Source organism: Phyllostomus hastatus, unplaced genomic scaffold, assembly GCF_019186645.2.
Source record: "Phyllostomus hastatus isolate PE091 unplaced genomic scaffold, TTU_PhHast_1.1 phas_scaffold_585, whole genome shotgun sequence".
Lineage (NCBI taxonomy): Eukaryota > Metazoa > Chordata > Mammalia > Chiroptera > Phyllostomidae > Phyllostomus > Phyllostomus hastatus.
The window spans coordinates 29,053,703-29,061,131 of NW_025334037.1; positions in this window are offsets into that span (position 1 = coordinate 29,053,703).

The window sequence follows — 7,429 nt, forward strand, 5'->3', positions numbered from 1 at the left end:
TGCCCGGAGACCCCCCCCCCACCCTGGGCATCCAACAGGCCTTCTTGCCGTGCCCCTGGGGTCAGGCACCTCTTGTCTCTGGGCCTCAGTTTCCTCTTAACGGGCACAGAAGTCCGTGAGCTCGGTGCTGGCCGCATGCAGAGAGGGCTGAAGGTGGGAAATGCCCCTCTGGACAAGGACTCTCGGGGCTGCAGGGAGGGGTGAGGCGTCCTGAGAATCCCTAGTGGGACAGTCGGGTTGGGCAGCCCAGCCGTCCGTGCGAGGGGGGACAGGAGGCCCCGGGTCAGAGGCAGGGAGAGCCCCAGACTGTGAGGGGACAGGCAGGGTCTTGGCCTCAGCTCCGCCCCTGCGTGCGCTCACACCAGACCAAGGGGCGCAGGGCCCGGGGACCCCAGCTCGGGCGCTTGCGCACCGCAGCACGTCTTCCGGGACGTCCACTCAGGTAGAGACTTGGAGGGGAAACTGTTGTGTTTGTGTTCTTTAAAGGGGGGAGCTGACGTATTAAAAAGAAGGATGAACGACTGTATGACTTCTTAAGATAAAATAAGGAACTTCAGAAACATTTCGGCTAGTTCGGGAGCCACTGTGAGCCGTGCCTGCAGATGCCCCGCAGACCCTCCCTCCTCCAGCTCCTCGGCCACTGGAAAACATTGGTGGGGGCTCAGGATGTCTTTACTTGAAGCCCTCCTGTGACGGCGCGCTCACTCCCTTACTCCAGCGGTCTCTGATGTCACTACCAACCGGTTCTCCTCAGCTCCAGCCCTGGGTCTCCCAGGGACGTCTCCTGGTCACCTGCCAGCCTGGGGCTCGGGCACCTCAAGAGAGAGTGGCAGGGCCTGGGACCCCTCTGAGCCTCCGAGATCACCTGCTTCACTCGCAGCCTTGTCGGGCAGATAAGAAAGTGGCAGTGACCGCCAGCGTCCAGCCTGCAGACCCAGACAGACCTGACAGCGCCGTGTGTGGGCCTGGGCGGGCGAGCTCAGCACCCCGAGCCTCAGCTTTCCCGTTTGGAGAACGCCTGCCTTGCAGGCCTGCAGGGTGTCCACGTGGCCAACAGGACATGTCAGAGGCCACCCTCATCAACACCCCAGCACCCCGAAGCCCCACTTCCTCCCTTCTTTCCCCTCCACCTGCCTGACTCAGGGTGAGAACCTTTGCTCCCTGTTCTTCCCAGCACCCCTGGGCCCCTGACCTCTCTCTGAGTTGCCTAATTGGGCCAGTGCTGGAGCTGTTCCCAGCCCCACGCCGAGGGGGTCCCTCTCTGCGACAGAGAACTTGGAGGCCCAAAGGCGGGGCTCTGACCGACTGAGTGACTGGTCCAGGGCCAGGGCTCCTCGGGCACGTCACACACACAGCGTCCTACAAGCCTCACAGCAGCTGCAGGTACTCTGACTCCTACCTCCCATGTGAGGACACGGAGGCCCAGAGGCAAAGAGTGAGTGGTGCGAGGCCAGCTGGCCAGAAGGGGCGAGTCTGACGTGCACACTCGGTTCTGCCCGCCGAGCCGGTGGGAATCCCGTGCAAACTCGCAGGCAAAGCAGCACCTCTGTGTCTGGACCAGGCCTTCAAGCCTCTCCCAGTGTCACTGCTGCCCGGCCGCACGGTCACGTCCTACCCCCAGCTCCCCTGCTCCCTCCCTGCCACTGGAATCTCCTGTTTCTCCTGGTCCGGGTTGTGGGGTATCAGCATTGGAAAAATTCCAGCCTCAGGTGCCCGTGAGAGCAGAGAGATGATAACATCCAGAAAGGTGAGCAGACCCCAGTATCCAGGGCTCCCCTTGGCTCCCTGGCCTGGGCATGCACACCTAGCAGCAGCAGGTAGCAGCTCCCTGGGAAGGTGGACCCGAGGAGGGGCCTTCCCTGGTGGTTAGAACCAGGGCTTGGTGCCAGGCATTCATGGGCTTAAATGTCAGCTCCGGACCCGAGACACCACCTCCAGTAAGTGACGCCGCCCTGAGGTAGAGAGGAAAAGGCCTCTCTTGGTCTGGAGGTTTCACAGAAGGGAGGTTTGTCTCTAAGGGCTCAGCCCTTCTTCACGCATGGTCTCATTTAAGCTTCATAACAGTTCTGACGAGTAGGTATGTTATTACTCCCATTTTATAGATAAAGAAACCAAGGTAAAGGGGTCCCCCCAAGGTCACCGAGCCTTGTAGGAGCTCGAACCCCAACCCCGGGTGCCTCCAAGCCAGGTGCACGTACACTGCCCCCAGAGAGGGCTCCCTCCTTTCCTCCTGGCAATGGTTCCCTGCCACCCCCACCCACAGGCTCAGAGGCCCTGAGCGACAACCAGACTGGAGGGGACTGGGAGGGCTGGGCCCTGCTCAGCCCAGTGCATCCCCAGTGCCTGACTGCCCTCGCTCTTGGGCTGGGCTTGCAGACAGCTGCCTGGGCACGCAAGGGGTGGGGCCCGCCGCAGCAGTGCCTCTCCGGGCCTCGCCCACTGAGCTGAGCTGGGCCCCCTGCTCTGCAGGCCTGCCAGTGCCTGCCCTCTCCTGTAAGAAGAGGGGTGCAAGCTTCTCCAGGGGGGCCTGTGTGTGGGTGAGGCCAGAAAACCAAAAAGCTGGACTTGAACTTCTCACTTGCTTGGGTCCCTTCCCAAGGGTCCTGGGAGAGAGGCCTGAGCAAATTTATACTTGTGGCCCTGGTTGGATGGCTCAGTTGGTGAGGCCACTGGCAGCAATACACCTAGGTTGCGGGTTCAATCCCTGGGTCCACATTTTTTAATTTATGTTTGTGACTTTGTCATCATTTCCTTCAAGAGGGCCCCCAAATTGTAAAAGCATCAGGCTCCCCAAAACCTAGCTCAGTCCTCAGATTGGAGGCAGTGGAAAGAGTTTCAATCCCCCTCCTGACTGGCTTTGAGCTGGCTGCTCTGTGACTCGAGGAGAGACCCCCACTTTCTCATCCGTGCAATGGGGGTGAAGTCAGGAGAGGCGGGGGAGGGCAACAAGAGGAGCTCAGGGTACCCATCCTTTACAAAAAGCCCAAATCCACAGAGGCCTTTCACCAGCCCGGACTGGTTCCGTCTCCAACAGCCCTGTAAGGTAAGTGGAGGTTCCCGCCCCCCTTTTCCAGTTAAAGTAACTGAGCTTTGGAACTGAATGAGCAAGCTGAAGCCCCGTCTCCCCCTGCTCCCCGGGGGCTCCCCGGGGGCTCGGCAGTCTCTTACTGCCGGGCAGAGTCCCGGGCTGGGAGGAGGGAGCCGCGGGGCAGACCTTGCCTCGGGGAGTGGGGACAGGCTCCGCGGGGGCCAGGGGAGGAGGCAGGGTCCCGCACTGTCTCACCGCAGAACCGACCTCGGCCCTTATCTACTCCGGCAGCTTCCGCCCCCTACCCCAGCTCCCGCCGCAGGCCTGTCCCCGGCCTCGGCCCCGGCCCCCGCCTCCGCAGGGCCCGTCCGGAGCGCCCCTCCCCCGCGTCCGCCAGCCCCCAGGGAGCGCCGAGTGCAGCGGGCTGTGCCCAGCGGAGCAAAGAGGGGCCCGGCCCCCAGGTGAGGGGCGGGAAGTGATAAATAACTCCGAGGGGGCGGAGTGGGCACCGTCTCAGCCAGGCCTGCCCTGCGCCGGCGTGCCCACCCCGAGCAGAGAGGAGCGCCCCCAACCAGGCCGCTTCAGCCAAAGCTGGGAGTTTGGGGTCCCTTACAGCCCCTGGAAGAAGGAGGGGCATTGAGGTGGGTCTCCACGAGGGATAGGACTCGAGACCCCCGACCCCCCACACACGCGCACACGCGGAGTTCAACGCCCGTGGGCCTCCCTGGCACAGGTGTGGGGGACAACAGAGGAGTGGAGACACCTTAGAGAAAATGAAAAGCAGCCCATGAACTGGAGGAGACGTCTGCCTCGAACAACGCAAAGAATGAGCATCGAAAATACATGGAAACACTTGCAAATCCTTAGGGGGAAAAAAAAAGCGATTCCACAGAAAACTAGATGAAAGACAGGACTGGGCATTTTTCCAGAGGAGGAAAGCTTTGTCTGATGCACGTCCAAGGGGTGCCCGAGCTCATGGGTGACGAGGGGATGCAAATGAAGACCACAGTGAGAGGCTATTTCACACCGTTCTGAGAGCAGAAATGAGCAGCCCTGGCAGCACCAAGTGTGGGAGAAGAGGTGGAGCCACGGAATCTCCGGTGCGTTGCTAGTCGGAGTGCGACTGATACACGCACTGGCCAGCGGCAGGGACAGTGCACACGCAATCCAGCCTTATCTTACCAAGCTGAGGCCCAGCATGATCGAGGGCAACTCTGGCGTGTGCTCCAAGAGACAGGGACAAGAACTTTCAAAGCTGTCCTGTCCTTTTTTCTTTCCTTTCCTTTCCTTTCCTTTCTTTTCTTTCTTTCCTTTTTTAGCGAGAGACTAGGGATGGGGGAAGGGAGAGAAAAAGAGAGGGAGAGAAACATTGATGGGCTGCCTGGGACCAAACCCCCAACCCAGGCATGTGCCCTGACTGGGAACCCAACTGGCAAACTCTTGGTTCATGAGCAACGCTCAACCAACTCAGCCACGCCAGCCAGGGCCCTGTTCTTAACAGCAAAAATCTAGAAATAACCGAGGTGCCCATGAGCAAGGAAATGGCTCAGTGAGCTACAGTGGCTTCATTTACACAGTGGTACACCATTCAGCGGTGCAAGCGAATAAGCCAGTTCCTCAGAAGGTCATGACTGAATCTCAGCACAATATTGCGGAATGAAAAAGCCAGTCCCAGAAGACAAATACCCTTCCTGTGAAGGTCAAAACCAGGCCAAACCCAGTGTTGGCTCCTACCATCGAATACTTTTGTTTTGGGGGGATGACGAGATTACCCACCAAAAGACTCAAGAGTAAACTCAACACTCAAGGGTAATACTGAGAAAGTATTACAGCCAGTAAGAAAATGTAGTTGGGTCCTGTGCACTATCAGCAGGCCCTTCAAAATGTAATGGGGCCCTGGCCGGTGTGGCTCAGTGGGTTGGAGCTTTGACTCGTAAACCGAAAGGTTGAGGGTTCAAGTCCCAGTGAGGGCTCATGCCTGGGTTAGAGGTTTAGAAACAAGTCGATATTTCTCACAACCTGGGCAGGTGCCCTGACCAGGAATTGAACAGGTGACCTTGCAGGACGATGCCCAACAGAGCCACACCAGTCAGGACAAGCGTGTCTTCCTTTGCAGAAGCCCACAGCAAGGCAGCGGCGGCAAATGGTGGTGGTGGTGGTCGTGGTGGTGGTGGTGGTGGTAGAGGAGGCCTGTGTACACAGAGCACAAAGCTCAGTGCCCCAAAGACACAGAACGCTGGGGTCTCTCAGTCTGGACGGACCCATAAGGCTTCAGGGAAGAGACGGCCTTGTAAACGGGCTGGATTTTAATCCACAGAGACTGTGGAAGGGAAAAACATGCCAGGCCTGCCAGGGATGGGGCTGGGGTCACAAGGGGGTGGGAAAGGCGGAGGCTGAGAAGGAAATAGTGAGGCCTGGCCGTGCCTGGGCTGCCCATGGGAGATTTGCTGAGTGGTGGGCGGTGGGAGGGAGAGGCCCTGTGGAGCTACAGGGCATCATCTGGCCAGGGTTTGGGGTTTCGTGGGCGAAAGAGCTGCAGGAACTCATGAAGGAGCTAAGTCTGCTCTGGAAAGAACAATTTGAGAGAGGTTAGGGTCAGGGGTTCCAGAGGGGCAGGTCCGGCTCAGAGAGGGGGAGCCCGAGGCCTCTGAAGGAGCATGGGCTCTGGGAGAGCACCTGACTCCGCCTCTTTTCATCTGAGACCTTGGACAAGGTGTCCGCCGCCCTGAGCCTCAGGTGCCTTTCTGCAGCAGATGGCTGCCTGCCTGCAGACCCCCACAGAAAGCCCTGAGAAGGTGAAGGCCACACTCTGGAAGCAGAAGAAACGTGCATCCACCCCAGCCAGGAGCTTCTAGTCTGGTACTGCCGGAAGAGGGGCAAGGTTGTCGGAGCAGTAGCAATGCCAGGCCGTGCCGGCCTCGCAGCCACCGCCTGGTCAGCAGGCCTAGTCAGTCCTGGAAACAGAAGCTGAGGCCTCGTTGCTAAGAAAGGCCCCTCCTAGAAGGACCAGAGCCGGGAGTAACGTGTTAAAGTCAGAACCTGGGCAATCCAGCAAAGTCGAAGAGAGGGGCCTGCAGCCCCCAACCCCTCCTGAACACTCAGACCCACGCAGTCAGTGCCCAGGCCCACCCCGCCCTGCTGAAGTCTCGGCCCCTGAGACCTCCAATCCGACTGATAAATGTGGAAGGAAAAACTCCTCTGTGTTTGCGAGGAGAGAAGAAAGGATGCTCCCCACCCTGTGTCTTTAATGTATCTCTTCATCATTGTAACATTTTCTGTATACCCATGTGTTTGTACATATAAACAATATCTGACCCTTAAATAGAATTCCTATATGCCAGGTAAAGTTCTAAGTGCTTTATATATTTTCATTCATTTAATCCTCACAACAGTCCGATACAGTGATTCATCTTACAGATTCGGAAACTAAGGCATAGGGAGTTAAATAATTTGCCCCAGGAAATCTAGTACCAGAGTCTGGTTGTCTTAACCATCACCACAAGCGAGGAGGCATATATATACATACACACACATATGTATACATGCAGCCATGTACTGCATGACTACGTTTTGGTCATCGAGGGTCCATCCACATGTATGACGGTGGTGTACCCGGTAGCTTAGGTTTACACTATCTAGGTTTGTGTAAGTATACTCTGATATTTGCACATGTATGTGTGTGTATAAGATTTTATATATAATTTTTTACGTAATTGCATCACATAAATATGATTATATATGTGTTTTAACATATTTTTAAAATTTCCTTTTTTTATATTTTTTGCTCCCCACACCATGGAAGTCATGTTAACACCTTAAAGTGTAATCCTCTATATTTTTTATTTACTCACAATTATGCATGGACTTATATATACCAACACCTATAATTACATGTGTGCATGTGTGTGTGTGTGTGTGTGTGTATATATTTCCTTTTGTCATTATTTTTAAAGTGGATTATATTAAATATATTTATTTATGTCTCTTTCTTACTTGATTATACCTGGAAGCCCCTGGGAGATCTAATTCTTTTTTTTTTTAAGATCTTATTTATTTTGAGAGAGAGGGGAAGGGAGGGAAAAAGAGAGGGAGAGAAACATCAATATGCAAGAAATACTTCGATCAGTTTCTTCTCACGTGTCCCCAAACAGGGACCTGGCCCACAACCCAGGCATGTGCCCTGACCGGGAATCAAATCAGCGACCTTTTGGTTTGAAGGCCGTTGCTCAGTCCACCGAGCCACACGAGCCAGAGCTAACTCAGTTTTCAACAGTCACACATTAGTCCACCCACCATATCTTTCCCCTTGGCCCTCCTGCTTATTGTCTTCTTATAGAGTCCCATGCCCAGCCACAATGGGCTAATTCCTATAACCCATTCGTGAGCCTGGTGGTGGAAATT